This window comes from Tinamus guttatus, unplaced genomic scaffold (genome assembly GCF_059628265.1).
Source record: "Tinamus guttatus ecotype Peru unplaced genomic scaffold, ASM5962826v1 Tinamus_guttatus_pri_ptg000027l, whole genome shotgun sequence".
Taxonomy (NCBI): Eukaryota; Metazoa; Chordata; class Aves; order Tinamiformes; family Tinamidae; genus Tinamus; species Tinamus guttatus.
In genome coordinates, this window is record NW_028288561.1 from 4,050,197 (window position 1) to 4,069,015 (window position 18,819).

Below are 18,819 nucleotides of genomic sequence, written 5' to 3' on the forward strand. Positions count from 1 at the left end.
CAAAACTTTTTGTATCAGCTGGTCGCCTATACAGTCACTCCGGTTTTAACTGTGCCTTTGACAATACTGATTGCAGCTTTATTTATGTGAACTAGACTTACCAATTAGAAGGGTGATTGACAATGTGGTCACGTAAGAATAAGCATCAAAAGTAAATTGTCTCCTAATTAAAGACTTCTATAACACCATTTTATGCTAAATCAATCACTGCCAATACTGAAAACCAGGACAAGGGCACAACAAGAACAAAATAAAGAAATCTTAGGATGCAGTATCGAGATGTTTGTTTGGACATTATGGAAAACCAAATCTTTTGGCTATTATCGGATGTAAAAATGCTAAAACAACCCAATATTACACTTAGTTATAGCCTGCCATCTATCTTCACTGGGATCTTATTCCCATAAGTGCTTTGAAAACTCATGCCTCGCATCTCTGCTGGACAGAATTTTTGATTTTTACAATTCAACCCTCTTACCCATGCTCTAAAGCTACTTGCTTCCTCTTCTGACCACAGAAATAACACGGAAGTTCTTAAGATTTTAACTATATACACGTATTTTTCAACACTGTTTTTTCCTTGACTTTACCTGAATTAGCTCGGGCTATCAGGGCGCCTGCATTAAGCACAGTCATCCCCCAAGCATTTCTCAGTCGTTAAAGGCATTAGGATTTGGCGCCCCATGGCCCCTGTGCCTCTGCAGCAAGCCTCTCAGCAGCTCTCACCACACCATGGCCGCTGGCATCACGTGGGCACCCGTGTTTCCTGCCTAGAAGCTGCTCGACCAAAAGCACGAGCCTGCTACCCCAAACCTTCATTCTAGCACTTTGGGTCTCAGTGAGCTCAACAGGCTGCCGCTGGTCTCCCCATCTCAGGAGGGGCTACAGGCATATTCAGTCTACACCCTCGTCGGAGCTCACATTATGAAAGAAAAAGCAAAATATATCGCTAATTGTACTGCTACATCCCTATCCTAATTTAGCACTTCCTTCAGTACAGTATAAATGCTAACAAAAACACTGTTCCAAAATACATTTAATCATTCTTCATTTCCCTTCCTTCTCTCCCACTTGCCATTCTCACTATTGTAAAAGTTATTTTCTAGATAATAAATAACCAACTCAGCCACAGATTTCCCTGAATTGGGGCTGTCAGCTTTAAAAAAAAAAAAAAAAAAAAAAAAAAAAAACTATGCAACTATCTCCAATCCAGGAGAGCATGAAGCACACCTTGTTGCAACATGCTAAATAATTTTAACTCGGCACACATCCTTTCTGTGTTTTACATTCCGTCTTAGGCAGGCTGCAATTTTTCAGGCCTCGTCAGGTTTCATTTAGCACCAACCCGCAGTGCCGAGGTGGCACTGTGCACAAGGCTGCCATTTTTCAGCTATGACAATTAATGTGAGCCGGGCTCCCTTTGCACACATTCAAATGACAGGACACTTTAGTTATAGGCTGGGACGCATCCCGAGCACCTCCCCTGCCCCTCAAGGAGCCAAAGCCCCCACTCCTGGTTTTGGACAGTCATCAGGTGTTTCCCCATACATCCTTACTCGCAGCCCCAGCAATAGCTACAAGGCCCTGTTATAATAAATAAAGAGGCTCTAGTGAAGTTTCTGCCACAAGAAAGGCCTTTTGCGAGAGCTTCTCCTGCCTGCTTTGCACAAAGCAATGCAGGAAGGTGGTGAATGTGTCTCCATCTGGATCTGAGACTGCTCAGTGACGGTCGAGACTGAGAACCAGTGCTGCCCCCGCAAGCCAGCAGCAGCAGGGATCTGAGTCCGTCTGTCGGGACACAGCTCTCGTGAGTGAAAAGCACCTGGATGTGATACAGACACCACCACCTACTTACATGACACCAGCAACAAGAACTGGCAGAGCAGGGGGCTGCAGATACCCAAGGAGGCCTTTAGCCTTGGCCGATGTCCCGGCTGCTCGACTGCAGGGATGACCTCGGGCACTGAGGACAGGTGCTGGCGGCGCTCACGTTTCTAGACCACGTTCACAAGGCTTCTAGCATAGGCACGTCTTTAGAGACTTGAATCTGGAATATAAATAAACAAATAAACAAACATTTATTTTAAAAAAAATTCAAGATATAGTAAGTATATTTAAAGAAAAAAAATCCCTAATTCAGACACCACAAAGAAACAGGATGTGATATCTGGGCTACTATAAGAGAACTTGTTAAACCAAATGAGCTGGTAAGAAACCACAGCCCCCAGCAGGCTCTTCTGCACATGCTTCAGCAGCAGAAGAAACTGAGGAGCTGGTACTGTCTGCTTAGCTCTGCTACTAACATTTAATCAAGCTTTAAAAGTGCAAAATACTTCCTCCTTTCATCCTAGACAGAGAGAGCAATCAGTTTGTGCAGCACCCTATCCACGCTAAATAAAAAGTTCCCAAAAGCAAAACAATTCTTAAGTAGGAATTTTTCCAGAATCACATTATTGCATACAGGACAAAACGTATTTCTTGGAGCTTATAAAGGAAGCACCGAAAGGACAGTTTGAAAAGGGAATTGTCTTCCAATTACAGCTATGCTGAATTCCACAGTGACACCAGTTACATGATGCCCAGAGCAGTGAGACGGACATGAGCTGCCCAATGCACCTCTCCAGCATATAGGAGTAGGAATCAATGTTGGGCTAATTCACGCAATTTGCTAAGATGGAAGTATGTATTCCTAAACAATATTTAAATCAAGATTATTAATCCAAGCTACAAGATTTGTCAAAACTGGAAGTGGACATTACCTAGAAAAGAACCTTAGAACGTGACTTCAAATTATTAGTTTGATGATTTAAGTCAGAAAGCATTAATCATTTATTAGTTACTTTAACTTTTTACATTTTTGACAGACACATTATCTCATGCAATGAAAGCTTATTTTATGCCTTGGTAATATATGACTTTTTTGCACGGCCTTGACCGCTGCACTTTACAAGAATGTGACATCCTTTTCAGCAGAACCTTAATCTCTGCAGTTACACAGAACAGATCCAGTACAGGAGGAGGATGCACAGAAAACAGGTAACAACTATTGGAGGTAAACACAAAGTGCTAACTAGATAATAGATGAGATTCCTGCCGCACATTACAAAATTGGGAGCATTTTATTTTATGGGAAATATATATAATGTATATATAATTATCACAGTAATGTGCAGGTTCAAAATGAAAATCTTTGAAAATTTAAATCTTGTAAGATTATGGAACTTGATATTATTAGCAATACTGAAGAGTAACACTGTCTACAAGGTACTTGTAAGGGAGGGGAAAAGGGAAAATAGTAACTGACCTCAGGATTTAAAGAACCATAAAATGCAGACATAATAATATGGATTAAGATGGACTGACATTCCTCCTTGATTACTATACAGAAGCATAAAAAGATGAATCACTTAGTATTTGCATTAAAAAAATGAGGTTATTATGAAAAAAATAACATCTACTTGGTTTCAATTACTTTTTATACATTAAAGCAGAAAGTGTTTGCAAATCTTCCAGAACTCAAGGTTAAGGGCCATCAACTGGCAAAAGTTCTAGTTGTGCAAGTATAGTCAGCGGTGAGTTGTTGGCATTGCACACAACAGCCCACTTCCATTAATTCAGGCACGCTCTGCAAAATATGCTTTTTAGTATAGTTACTATAAGAAAAACACCAAAATCCTTTGTATCACTACACTGACTAAAGCTTTGGTAAATTAAGCTACTACTGTTTTTTTCTTATTCCAGAATACAGCAGCTTCTGCAAGATCCTACAGTGACAGAGACATTTTCTTACACGAGCAGTCAAATACACAAGATCTCTTACTTTAATTTACCCAGGACTAGGGAATTATCTTTCCCTTAAAAGGGAGGAAGCAGCTTTCCAAACACAGAGTTTGAGGGTAGTCAGAAGTCAGTCTGCAAGTTTTCAGTAGCAACGGTTCTCATTTTTTTGGAGGTAGCTACTCACTATCTGATGCTTTAGAAACAGAAAGGGCTTGTAAATTTCTTAGTGAAAACAGGAAATGCAATCAACTAAATTCAGTTTGTTTCACTAATACATGTGAACTCTCCCCAAGTCATTAACAAGTCCCCCCTCCTTCCTAAGGCAGAATGAGTGTGTCCAAATACACTGTTATATATGATATACAAGCATTATTTTTGTTCTGCAACTCCATTTTATCCACGTCTCAAGGAAGCAAACGTTGCCTTTCGGATTTCCAGACAAAGGCAGATCGAAGATGACTGTAGTACTACCATCAGTATAAACTCATTCCAGCTCTATGCCACTGCTGTAATTGAATCAGACTCGTTCATGCCAGATTCTCAACTTATTTACAGAGAAGGTAGTTTTATACAGTAGGTGTTTAGAATGAGAGCAGTTTTAAATGAGAGTTTTCCAGAGCAGCAACTAAAAATGGGGAAAAACATCAGCAATAGCCTTGTGCAAGTTTGCCCACTGCAAGCTTAAATTTCAGGACAGAAGAAGTCATTTTACAGCTGCAAAGTAACATTTGCATCCGAAACTAATGAAACCAAAACCTACCTCCAACCAAAGAGAAAAACTGACTTGTTGTTTGTCAGAATGAAACGTTTACTGTACCCACTATCAGTTTCTAACATGCGATCTCTGCCAAGTAGACAGCGACTTTAATGTCAGCTTTTGAACTTCTCAACCAAAAAATACTCGGAAAAACATTCAGAGTAGATGAATATGTTACATTTTCTACAGCTATTATTTGTAATGGATGTTCCCTCCCAGTATTTCCAATTTAATCTTTGAATTTTGTATGTGAACCATGAGTACTCATCAAATCATCAGGTACGGAGGTTAGAGCTTAAGAAACTTGTTTACTTGAAGAAGTAAATACTTTTAAGTGTCCGGTTGCAGACCCGAATATTTTCAATTAACAATTGCATTAATAAAACAAAACCTAACTATTCTTTTAAAATCTGCTTGCTTACAAAGCAAGCCTCTTAATTAAAAGCTATAAGTAAACTGGGCTTTCTATAATCATCTTTGAGTTTTAGTGAGTTTTGTTTCCTCTCTCCTACCTCCGGCACCAGCGCCCCTTTGGAGCTGCGATGTGATCTGGTTGATGCTGTGCGCCTCGAGCAGGACGGTCATCAATCCCCCCACCACACACTTAGTTTATCAGCGTCTTCACTTCATCTGCCATTTCCTAGCGCCTGAAGAACCACAAATTATTAACGGGCACAGAAGTTCATCCACAGCTGGAAACTGTGCCAAATCCTGGGAGAGCTGCCCTTGCACTTGTGCATATTCCTGTAAGGCTCTGGTCTTAAGTTTGCCTTTGTGGAGGTACTGGTGAACAGTAAAATATAATAGTTTCTATCCCTGTACACAGTCTGCTGGGAGATGCTGCAAACTTCTACTAGACCGAATCTTTTGTCAGTCTGATACAAAAAATACTCTCACTCTGACTGACTGAGGCAAGTTCTCATACCCAGCATAGAGACCTCGGAAGTCACAACTCTGGAACATTAACTAGATCAGATCAACCTCCAAGTTTAATGGATTTATACACAAAATTCAGTGTACAAGCTACCCACCAGATGCTGCAGTTTCAAGAATCTTCTGTTTTAATGCACAGACAAGCCTGGTATTCTGTGTGGCATTTGTAAGAATGCAAATTGTTACACAATTCATAGGTCCTGATAGCAGCCTTGGAAAAACTGCAGTCTCTCCGGACTTCTACAGCTGTCTACCAGGAACACAAGATCATAATGAAAGAATTTGGTTTCAGTCGCATCAAAGACAGATTTTGGTATTAGCAGCAAAGTTATGCACAAAGAAGTTAGCGGGAAGAACTAAGCCTTGCCAGTGGTGCTCTAGGTTCACAGTAGATGAGCTGGAACCTAAGCCACCCCAAAATGCTCACTGTCCTTTCTGGGATGCCTTCTAAATACTCAAAGCCACCTAGAGATCTAGTGCCGGACAGCCAGAAACTCTGATTAACCCCTTAAAAATAAAGCAAAACAAAATCCTTTTTTCAGGGTGCAACGTTTCATAAGCTGTGTGGCCTGCTGCCATGAGTTTGCAGCCAGTTGAAATAAGCAGCACTTCCAAGGGCACGAATATTTGAGGGAATAGTATTCCGTTGTTACAACACAGCAACAAAAAAGACAAACAATAATGAGAAACAGCTTAAATAGCTTAGCTATCATGTTTAGATTTAATCACTGTATCCTGTAAAACAATGAGAAAGCATGCCATATCAGTGGCATTTTTACCTTTTGAGTACTATTTTAACTTAAAAAGTAGGACCAGACAACATGCAAAACTCAGCATGCAGAAGTGACGAAGAGCACGACCTGATAGTGTACTTTAAACACAACCCTAATTTTAGCTGGAAAATCAAGCAGTCAACCATAAAAGGCATGTTGGTATGAGACACTGCAGAGATGCAAAGCAAAACACAAAATAGCTTCCTGTTTTTGCAAATGCTGCTTTTGCTACACATAAATGGCAGGTCTGAGGAGCATGTAAAGGAGGGCAGCAGGCTTCTCTCCAATGAAACAAATGTATCATGATCCTTTTCAAATGGAACTAGATAAAAAAAGTTTTGTTTAAAATTAGTCCTTTTTAATATGCCCAGGTGTTTTAGCAGCATAGATGCACATGAACGCAGCAAACGAGGTTATAGACTCTAGAGGAAAAAAAAAAAAAAAACCTAAATATAGCTTTAACACTCTTTCAACTGCCTGTTTTTTCTTCAGACTAAAACTGTGCACTCCTTTACCTACAGTATCTGAGATGGGAAATTCAAGACTTGTTGAATCAGGCTAATTTTGCCATATTTTGCCAAACACTTACAGTACAGACAAGTGCACTGAACTAACTCTTCCCCCTCCCTCAAGCAGAATAACGTAGAGATATTTGTGACCTAAATTTCTCTTTGTATAGCCCAGGCCAATTTGCCTGAGAAAGGAATCAAAGGAGCAGCGGTCATTAGAGCTGGAGAGAGAAAAGAGCCCGGAGGAGCCCACACATCTGCAGGCTGCGGCCCCACGAGGGGCTCCTCGCAGGCCCCTTTGGGGGACGGGGCGGGAAGGCTGCAGGTCGTCTTCCTTGTGACAGGAAAACGTGAATAATCCGGGAAAATGCCGTTGGGAAGCATTATGGGGCATAACTCAGTTAATTTTAACTAAATTCCGTTTTTAAAAAAATATATATAAATGTCATGAAGCAGACTAAAGCACAGAAGTTTGCAGGAGGAGGAGGAAAGTAATTAGCTAGGTGTGATGGCCACATTTTTAAAAGCAGTCAAAGGACAGGGCCTATCCATGAAACAAAGTCTCACATTTGCATGAACCTCAAAAAACATCATTGTCTGGGCAGCAAGGAAACCAGATTAGAATGGTAAAGAAATGCTAAAAGAGATAGCAGAAAACAACAGAGACTCTTAATTGCGCTCACCAGATGTTGTTGACAGATAAAAACAGAGACAACTTTAATTTTAATTCCAAATTTCTAGTAGTACTTAGGAGATCTCTGTAAGACTTGCAGCACTACTACTTAAAATTGAATTAATTGGGTTTAAATATATTCAAATGTAAGCATTTCAAATCTGTAAACTTAATTCTTATTATGACTTTTTTTTCCCTCTGGAAAACTCATAGGTACTCTAAAAATACTCATTATTACAGCCACTGCCAATTCTCAAGTTATTTAAAACTTACAAATTAGGGATTTAAGTATGGAATCAAGTCTATGAATTGAATCAAGGTTTAACTTTCAAAAGTCCTTACAATGCTGCCAAAAACACTTTTCCACATTAAGCAAAGACACACCGACACTCTACAGCTTCTAACGCTTTACAATATTGTATTTATTTTTTCAATATTTCACATCCTTTGTAGCTCCGGTCCAAAGTCTAAATGCCAAATATTTAAAACAGTCTTCAACAGAAAAAAAAAAAAAAAAAAAAAAAAAAAAAAAAAAGGAGAAGGAAACCAGCACATTAATCAGAGAATGTGTGTGCACACAAATCAAATTCTCAAAGACAATGTTATTCTCCTATAAAATTAATCGTGTTTAAAGAACAATATGCGGCTTAGTAGCAGCATGGAACAGGAAACTCCATGTCTCCAGTGCTATGTGAGGACAGCACCACATACTCCCAGCACTTGTGATGGAAAAGTGATTACATTGTCACTCTGTGCCTCGATTATGGTGACAAGAGAGAGGAAGAGAGGAAAAAAAAGACATCAGCTCTTAAATGAATTTCTGACAATAGCTGCTACACCTACACAGATTCTGGAGGAGAGAATAAAGACATCAAAAAACAACTACGTGGTTCTGTAAGCCACTTGGGAAGGCTACCCCAGGGAAAAGGGCAGCATTTAAAAAGTAGGAGCTTGTCCACGTGGGAAGAAGAGAAAAGCTCAGAAAGGCTGTTGGCAAATTGAATGTAAACAGGAAACAGAGGGCTAAATGTGCGGAGGGCCTTGCCCAGCACTCCCTAAGTGAGGGTAAAAAGATGTTTCTGCACAACAAAGCAGGAAGACACTGGACCTCTTGATGACAATGGCACAAAAGGGGCACTGAGAGGGTAAAGCTGTAGCTCAGAGAGCCTCTTTGTGTTAGTCTTCACTGTTGAAGATACTTGGAGATTCCCATACCCAGCATGGTCTCTTTGGAGAGAAATCTCTAAAGATTTCCCAACCAGTGCATCCTCCACGCAGGAGCAGGATGCTAATCAGGCCCCGGGATACTATTGATCCCAGAGGAACTCAAACGTGACTCTTCAGAACTGCTGCTCAAACTGTATAATCCATCACTACAAACCGCTGCTCTGCTGGAGACTAGCAGGTGATGAGCACAACGCCTGCTTATGAGAAGAAATCTGGAAGGAATCCGGGGACTATGGAATCTGACGTTTATTCCTCGTCTGATTTCCATCCAAGTTATATGGTGAAGCTGTGCTAAAGAGTAAGATCCTTAAACACATGTATAAAAGAGTGAACACAGCATGACTTCTGAAAAGGGAAAGCCTTCATGGACTGCAAGGGGTCCTGGGAGGGACCTAAACCCTGACTCAGTTCCAAACTTGCACTTACAACCCAGGAGAGACATTTTGCTGCTATCAGCAGCAACTCCTTGCAATCATCAGTTCAGTGCTTAACAGCAGGGAAAAAAAAAAAAAAAAAAAAAAGGCCAGAAAAGGGGTTTGGCACCATCAGGAAGAATCCCAAAATTAAACTTTGATTTGTCATTCTGTAAAACCCTGGCATGGTCACAGTTTGCAGCACAGTTCTGCTTTCTGCATCTAAAGAGAGAGGCCGTGGAGCTCCAAGGAGAGCTCCAGAGAGCGACAGGTCATGGAGCAGCCACTTATGAGGAGAGGGCCAAGACTCCAGAACTCGGGAGTGTGGGAAGCTGAGATGGAGCTGACTGAATTTTCCAAAACCAGGGAGACGGGGGATAAACCACCTATGGAACTGGTGTTTACGCAGTCTCAATACTAGGGGGCACTAGGTGACACTAGCAGGTTTAAATGACGAAGCTTGTAGATCAAACCATATTACAACAAAAACAAACAAATAGAAGTGAACATAAAGTTTGCAGCAATACTAAAAAAAAAAAAAAAAAAAATCTTTCAGTAAAATTGCAATGACTGTAAGAATGGAAGTTAGTATGGAAAAGAGAGATAAAGCACACTGAGGCTGCCTTCTCCTTACAGATTTTTGGAAGAGTAAATATGATTGAATGGAACTAAGGTGGCTTTTTCAGGCCTTAATGCGGAAAACAGCTAAGCAACTGAATATAAAAATTTTAAAAATATTTACTCACCAAACATAAAACTCTGCTCTTTTGCTCTATAAACTTATTTGAGGGGAAAAATAGCCCTGAAAAAGAGAATGAAAGTTGCACAGAATCTATGGATTCTATGATCCTTGGATTGGTCACTGTAACATTATTTGACATGCTGAAAGAATTTTGTTTGAATTGCATGAGTACAGTGGCAAAAACACATTTACCTATAGTCTATGTTATTCAGATAACTTGTATAGAGTTCAACTTAGTTTGAAGTGTGATTTTACTAAGCAGTTTGTTGTTACAGAGTTTTCAGGAACTTTCCTTAGTAGAGATTAAGCTTGCGAAAAACTACTAGTTTTTGTGCTAGAATTCTGAACTTCTAGTATTTTCTAAAAGACAGAGGATAAAGAACAGTTTCAGTTAAAAACTGAATTGCGCTATTCTTTGACTGAAATCCACTGCAGAACCCCTGAATTCCCAGATTAATAGCCTTATCTTAGCAATGGGAATCAGAATATTTTATAATATTATGACCCATATGATGTCCTCCTATGAAAAGGCCACAGGGTCCTTTCTGTTTCTACCATTTCTGTAATTTCATTTAAAAGCAAAAGAGATCTTCTTTGCTTTCCCCTTCCCTTCAGCCAGACTTCAAGGTAAACTCTCAATATTTTCAAATTCTCTTTTTACGGTATTGGGGGAATGGAAATCCTTTTGCTTTTTAAATTAAAAACGAGATGCCTTACTAGTTATATCTTGTCACAGTTGGGGTTTGAAGAGAAATAGGAAATATAATGAGATTTGAACAAAAAATAGTAGTACCGCACTCTGCAACGGAGACATATACTAATGTGAACAAAAAGCTATTGTATTTGTCTTCTTTGATAAATATTTTGTTATGAAAAAATATAAATACTACAGTGTTAGCTGCAACTTCTAATTATCTTTCAAAATCCTCTAATGCATTACAATAATTTAGGTCATAAACAAACAAAAATAAGCAAATGAACCTAGTTAAAAAATATTTCACAGAATGAATCAAGAGGTGTCTGGCCATCAATGCACCATGAGAAACTATACATGGGAAACTATGCAGTAATGGTAGAAGACACATCAATATCAAGAGACCAGTGGGAAACTGAATACAATATAGAAAATTTAGGAAAATAAGAATGTAGTAGTATGAAATCAGAAGTAGTTTAATTACTTCAGCATCTCCATTCAGTGATATGGTCTCACTGATTCTTATCATTAGTCCTTACAAGCTGCAGTAGGATCTGGTTAGACCTTAAAAAAGATCTTAAAAAGTACTTATTTACATACATTCTTAACTTTTCTTCCAACACCCTGATTAGTACAGCCCTCCAATAAAGTTTAACTCATCTTTTGACGTTAGCAATGTGAGTATTTGCTAACAAAAAACAAAATCATTTTGTGGGTCACCTGCAATGACTTTCATCTGTAAATGATAAACTTATTTGGTATGTTAGTAAGATATTAAGGATAAAAAATGTACCTTGTATCGTTGATCAGAAATTAAAAGGAAGAGGATCACCACCTACTCTTGCGTTTTATCTTTAGGAGTCACCCACCATTTCAAGTTACCTGGCAGCAGACCAGTGCTATCTGTTTATCAATATACAGAGTTACTGCAGTAACAGGAAACTATGAGACTAAAATAGCCCGGTGCACTATTTAGACTAGCATTTATTTTTTTTAATGAAAATAATTATTACTTCTAGTTAACTTCAAGAGGACTATTAGACAAGAATAATTACATAGCTTTGAACATTTTAAGACAACCACATCATTCTTTAAGGCAAGCAAAACAAGGTTTTCGCTACTTAGCAAATGCATAGCTACTGTTTACAAAGATATCAAAATGGCTATTTGATCTATTTGTTCATCACTGAAAGAAAATGTCTCAGTTTTTTAAAAGTTTTTAAACAGAAGCTGAAGCATTTTATTCCAATAAGAGCAAGCACTTTTACTGTATGTAATTCCATGCTTTCTAGGAACTATGGTTATGAAACTGTATGGCACATTCAAAACAACCCAACGTATTGAAAGTATAAATACTTTGCTGCTCTACTTCTGGAGCTCAATAAAACATTTGCTAGGAAAAAGATATTTTTCAGTTTTAAATATTTAATTTTATTCCTACAGGGGTTACATTATAGTGATAGCTTACATAATGCTAATGTCACTAAATTCAATATTCAAAACGTCATCACAGGTTTATAGTTTGGATTCATCTTAATCAGAGTTAACATTTTCCAAACAAGATGTTCAAAGCTGCAAGACATATGCTGAACGTGTGTCTACATGTAAAACTTTCAAAGCTGCTTCAAAATGTGTTTACTCATGTAAAGCTCCCGTTTCCCTTGATAAGTATCACTTGTCAGGTGATGCAGCCCAATACACACTATTTTTTCCACAAATCAGAGCTCCCAAAATGCTTTTTTTAGTTCACTTTCACATCATTTTGTGCATATGGAAAGAGACAGAGAGGGGCGACCACTTAGTTATAGTTGCCAGTAATCTAAATTATCTTTCACTAGTCACACTGAACTACTCACACTGAACTCCACTGTTGAAAAATCAAACCAATTACAGAGAATTCTCAACTAGATTGCTAAAGTTGCAGTATCTGTAGCAATAGGAATACCAAAATTACATCCCTTGCTCAAGGAGGTCATTACAAGCACTGATCAAAGCAAATGCTACAGATTTGGCTGTTGTATACAAAGGCTCCTCAGATTTTCATAGCATAAGGAACACCAAAGCATAGAAGAAAATCCCCTTCTGCTCAGTTTTGCTTTGGTTCAACTTTGCTTTTGCAGCCAAGCAAGGCAGCATCTTTCTAACTTTCTAAGTTTCTCAAAAGCTACCCCCGCACCTCCGTGACCCCCTCCAAGTGTGCTAGGAAGGTATCATGAATGATGCAGTAGCAAAACCATCCCCAAAACAATCCTCATTGCGCTCTGACAGCCAGTAAAAACAGGCCACAAAGAAAACTGCAACTCTGAGCACTTTACTTTTAGGAAGACTAGAAAGGTCTTCTAAAGACACCCAATTAACATTTAAAATTCCAAGACCATAAAGTAACAGAAAAGAGAAGGGGTATTTCCTTAATGTAAAGACAGTTTTTACCACTAGTGTGATGATTATCAACAGCTGTTTGCCATAAGGCCACGGGATTATCAGGCCATGGGCCATCCAAGGCTCAGCACTCTTCAGTACCAAAAAAGGGTGAGGAAAAAGGGAGGGGAAAACAAGTCCACCAAAGGGAGGTTTAGCTTCTAGGAATTTGTAGCAAACTAATATACACCATAAAATATCCTTAATGTAAGTTCTACTAACAACAGCTATAAATATTTTCTTGTCCAAAAATTTTAAAATACTTAAGATACTAATAATTTGTCTAATATAAGGTGCTTAAGTTTATACGGACAATAAATCAATTGTTCAACTGTAAATGCTCCCTGCAAATATAAGACTCCAATTTTTATTCCTCTCACATGTCACATCCTGTTATTTAGCTTCCCAAAACCTCAGTCTTAATCTTTTACTCTCTCTCAATATTTTTTCTGCCTCTTGCAACAAATTTAAGGACATTCCATGCTGATCTGAAGTTTCTTCACTTTCCATTTGAAGATATTGCAAAGAAGATTCCTCACAGATTGAAATGCTCAATTAAAATCCTATCATAGCCATGAGCTAGCAAAGTTGCCCCAGGACCCAGCAAAACAACATTATCTAGGTTGTAAAGAGGCAAAATGCAAAGAAGAAAAAAAATCCAAAATAAAGTAACTGAACTACCTTTCCCATTTGAGCAGCAGTGGAGCGAGAACAGGAGTGACAGCTTTTGAAATCACAAATCACCTAATGAATAACAGAAGCTGGAAAAGTGGAAAGGAAGCACAACATTATCAATATATTTCCATATACCATATAAATTTAATATAGAATTCTTATAATACCAATTATAAACAATTATAATTAAAACAATGACAATCGGAGAAAAATTTAAAAAGATACTGAGGCCAACACAGAGTTTGCAGTTCTCCTCCTTCTTCTTCCATCCATTTGCATAGCCAAGATAATTCAGTTCTGCCCTCTTCATTTATAACTATGCTAATAGCCACCGAATGGAAAACAAAATTCTTTCTCCTACCGTGAGGCACAAGAAATCCATCTTGAAAATAAAACAAACTTCATAAATTTCCATCTTCAGTACACATGGCCCTTTTTTCTCCCTAGAACAGACAGGGCCTACACCTAGAAAAAATGTAACTAAGCAAAGCGGATTTTCCTACTCTTACATCGCAGCCTTGAGACTTATCATCAAGGAATGATTATAGTTCTGTTCCACTGCCTGAAACAGGAGTATGTTTAATAAGCAACATCCAAAAGGAAAAACACTCATCCTCTATTTTTGCAGCATCATCACCAAACGGCTGCAATACCCCGCTGGAGCGGGTGAGACCAAAGGCCTATCGTTTTTGCCAGCCTATTGTTTTTGCCATGACTGTAGTTGTCTTCATCAGAATCCTGACTTAGCAGGACATTCCCTAATTTCACTTTGAGAATTAAAGCTGACTAGGGTAAAGACTATTTATTTTATTCTGCTTTTATTTTACTTATATTAGAAAAAAACCTATGCATTTTCACATTCATCTGTTTGGGCATGATGTAGTGATATGTCATGGAGAAATTTTTATTCCACAAACTGTAAAATCGATTCCTTTTATTGTCTCAGCTTTTCCACTCTAGACTTTCACAGACTGTTGCAAGAAAGCTCCATTGCTCCCTCCACAAAGGGGCAAATGCAACAATTCTGGGGCATTTCAGCCATTTTTCTCTTTTCCATCTGGCATCTGCTCATGGATGCAATCTCTCTGTTAATTAAAATTCACGCACTGCTTTGAGAAAGAGCCAGATGGGTTATGCTGATAATCAACCTACAAGACAATTGCTGTTTACTCACTGAGCATCAGAAGGGAAGCTTGGAGAAATGAGTCACTGGTCACTTAGGGAAGGTAAGAGCAGCTTGCAGGAGAGAAAAATAAATCAAAAACCCGAAAAAGCACAAAAACAACCAACCAAAACAACACACCCTGGAGGTTAATGACAAGGACAGCTCTACATTAGCTGGTGGGATTTCTTTGAGCAATTCTATGCAGTCTCTACTCTTGCCCCAAAACTCCCCCACAAACAAAAACCTGGAAAATAGATCTTAAAGCTATACTAGGAATAAAGCACATTTCTAAAAACACTGCAGAATAAATGACCTGGTCTGCTCCTTCAGCAAAAGTCATCAGCAAAGCTGCAATTTACCCTCCTTATGGCTTGTGAGGCTGAGAAGATCTCTACCTAAAACAACCTATTAGGGCACATTAACCCAAAGACATGTAGGAACAACAACCCTGCAGATAATACCACCTACAGAGATTAGAAAAGCGTAAAATCCTTTCAGCTATAGCAACCCTTACACTTATCACATTTTTCAAGCAAGTCCAGAAGGCTACACACAGCGCACAGAGAGAAGAGCTCTTTCACCAGGATCACGCCACTCTGCTCTGCAGATGCACTCGTATACACTCATATGCACAAATACATATATGCATATATACATACCAACACAGATTCCTGAGCTCCAGAGCTAGAGAAACAATATAATAGGTATGCACACATACATTAAAGAAATCAACACATCCACAGCTTAAAAAGTTTTTAATCTATCCATTTTGCTGCATTTTGACAGCATGCAAGAAAACTTAACAAAAATTAAGACAATACTAGCAAGGAAGGTGAGAGAATACGCATGGGGATTTTATTTGCTGTCCTTTAGGAAGCTACTATCATAAACCTGCTCCAGCGATAGTGCAAAACTGGATTTGAAAGCTGGTTTAAAGTGCTTTTAAGACCTTTCATCCTGATCATTAGATGTGCTATAAAAGATATCTAACAGCCCTTTAAAGAGGGCTTTGCATCTCCCAAGCTCTTGCCAGCACTGCTGCAGAGGATCCATGGGGACAAGAGGTCACTCCCTCTTCACTGGAGGTCCCCAACAGGATGACCACAGAGCTGCCTGGGGACAGGGCTGGTGACAGCTGGGGACAGCTCTGGTGAGGGAGCAGCAGGAGGGAGGCTGCTCCTTGAATTCTGTGACAGGAGCAGCACCTGGATGGTGGATAGGAAGTTTCACCTCCACCCGAAAAAGGAAATAAGAGAACACCCTAATACACAGGCAGTGTTTTAGGAAAATAAACAAAAAAGACTGGAGGCTGCTGCAGCCCTGCATTTTGAAGAACCTGATTTATACCAGAACTGACACCTAGAAACTCATTCTGGGGAGGCAGAGCTGCAAGGTGACTAGCTTCAACACCAGATCTCAGAAGCTGCCTCAACTACCTGACCAGGACACCCTGAGGAATAAACCTGCACAAGCTTGGAGACTACAGCAGCAAAGCATCAAAAATGATCTTTGGAACATAAAGCCACATGCTCAGCTGACAGGCTGTGCTATTTCTTTGGGGAAACAGGACAGTAGGAACTGCTCACCCTAGTCAACAGCTAGAGTAGATGAGAATACTTCCCCATGAACTCGCCCCTTTTCAAATTTTTCACCATTTGCAGTTCTTGATGGGGGGAAAAAAAATTCTAAAGGACATTTTACTGCCTGCAAAGCAGCTGGTAATTCGCATGGGGAAACTGAAGAGATGCAGCCAACCTCAAAGTCTACCCTGAAGAAACAGAGTGGAACTGCACAGAGCTCAGTTTATTTCCCAGTTGTGACTGCTCACTCTGTGCTTAGTGAAGGTTGTATTTCTCTAGTGTTGGGCTCAGGTTCACTTTTTGCCAGTTTCCTAACCTAATGCTGGCACATCAATAATGGGTTAAGAAATTGTTCATTTCTAGCATCTGCAATTAGTAGAAGAGTAATACACAAAAATTAATACCAAAAATGTACATGCTTCCACAAGGCAAACTGCAACTGTACAAGAGAAGCCTTTGACCTTTGAGATAGGGATGTTTAAAAGACCCCTCAGTAACAGAGTTTGCGAGAGATTCTTTGTTCCTAATAGTTGCTACTGGACCGCTCTGCTGTAGAAAAACCTTTATCCCACCTCACTGTGGTGTACAACACGATTTGCTGCTTCGGTGCGGCTCTGCGGGATGGCCGAGGAGCTGCCCTGCAAGGGACAGAGCAGGGCGCACAATCCGCACAGCACAAAGAATGACGCAGAGCGGGGAAAAATAAACTGGATAATAACTGCTGCTTGGGAACACTAACTGGAACAAACAGGGAGGCCACCAACTATCATTACAAGCGCCTGTTTCTTTGGCTGCTGCAAGGAGGAGCGCGCGCGGAGGGGGCAGGGGCTCTGCTATTAATCATATTCTGCTCATTGTTCCCTGCTGCCGCTGGCAGGGCCTCGGGAGGCTCCTCCGCAGCGCCCAGATAAAGCCCGAGCAGAAGCAGGGCCTTCCGCACCACAGGCCAGCACCAAACCTTTGCCATCCCGTCCTGCAGGGCCAGCAGGGCTGTGAATAAAATGCCTTTTTACCGGTAAAGAGCTGCTCATTGAAGCGCATTTTTAAAAATTCAAACCCTGGCAGTGGAGGGCTCCTCCCTGCCCTAATCTCATTAGGAAAATGAGCAGGCTGTATAAATCTGACAGAGCTATTTGCAAGAACAAGCTGCTAGAGAGGTGAAAACAGCAGCCTGAAGTAGGCAAGAATCAAGTCCCTCTGTCAAGAAAGACTTTTGAATGTTATCTCCAGGCAGAGACTCCTTGATGAAGTGGCACTCAGCGAGCAGGCCCGTACCTGCGCTCCAGCAGGAGCGAGCGGCCACCATGGCAGGGAAGCGACCAAGTCAGCTCTTCTTTTGTCAGGGAAAAGACAGACATGTTTGAGGGGCAAGAAACATGAATTAACTAAACCTTCTATTCATACTTCCCTGCGAACGTAATGCTGCTTTAATTCGTCTGGCTTGGCACAGCTACAGAGGGAAGGTAAATGTGCTCGACCACAGATATTTGGCTTTTTTTTTTTTTTTTTTTAGGGCCAGCGTCGGTGTAGCTGGAGCTGAACTGCGCTGCAGTGAACTCCAGAATTTTTTGTAATCACCCTGCCCAAATTAAAAATAAATAAATATACATATATAAAATCACACAGTAATACAGCTACTAGTGGTCTTCTACCCTAGTGGGTAGAAGTGGACTGCAAGTAGTGGACTGAGTTGAGCTGGTGCACAAACACATTCCTTTATTTAAAGCACAGCTCCCGAAAAAAACAGTAGGAAAAAGGTAAGTCTGAGAGGTAAAGGCACATTTAAACACCGACTTGTGAACTAGGTGGTAATAGAGAGCACATTTTGAGGCCGGGCGTTCGCAAGGAGCCATCTCGCCGTGAGGCGCGGGCAGGAGGCCGAGCCGCCTCAGCAGCGGCCGCGGGGCCGGTGACTCACCCGCCCTCCCTCCTCCTCATTAGCCGCGAGAGGCAGCGGCAGTTGGGCCTTTTTTTTTTTTAAAAACCACACAGAAACCATCTTGGGAGATGAAAAACGGATTCCTGCTTGTTTACTGATGGCAGCAGAGCTGGAAAAGGGCTCGCTGCGAGCGCCAGCTCCGCCGCTAGCGGGACATGCGAACGACCTGCTGGTGCTTGTCGCCTCCTGCCCCCCTCCCCCGGCGAGGCCGCATGCGGCACGGCACGATCCCGGGAATAAATACAGGAAGGGGGGAGCGCTGCTCTTGGCACGGGGAAGGCGTTCCACAAGAACTGCCACAGGGTCAAAAGTTTAGCGTGGTTTCAATTTCACCTCTCCGCAGCCAATGGGAGCGGCGAGGCTGCAAGCGGCCGCGGGCGCCGTTAACTCCTTGCGGGCCGGCGAGCAGCGCCCCGGCGCCACCAGCCACGGAGAAGGAGGGCGCGGGGAGCGCCGCGATGGGGCCGGGCGTGGAGGACTGCACCAGTGGGGTCCCCTGTCCCTGTTCGCTGGGGAGCGGGGCAAATCCGGGGCGGCATCA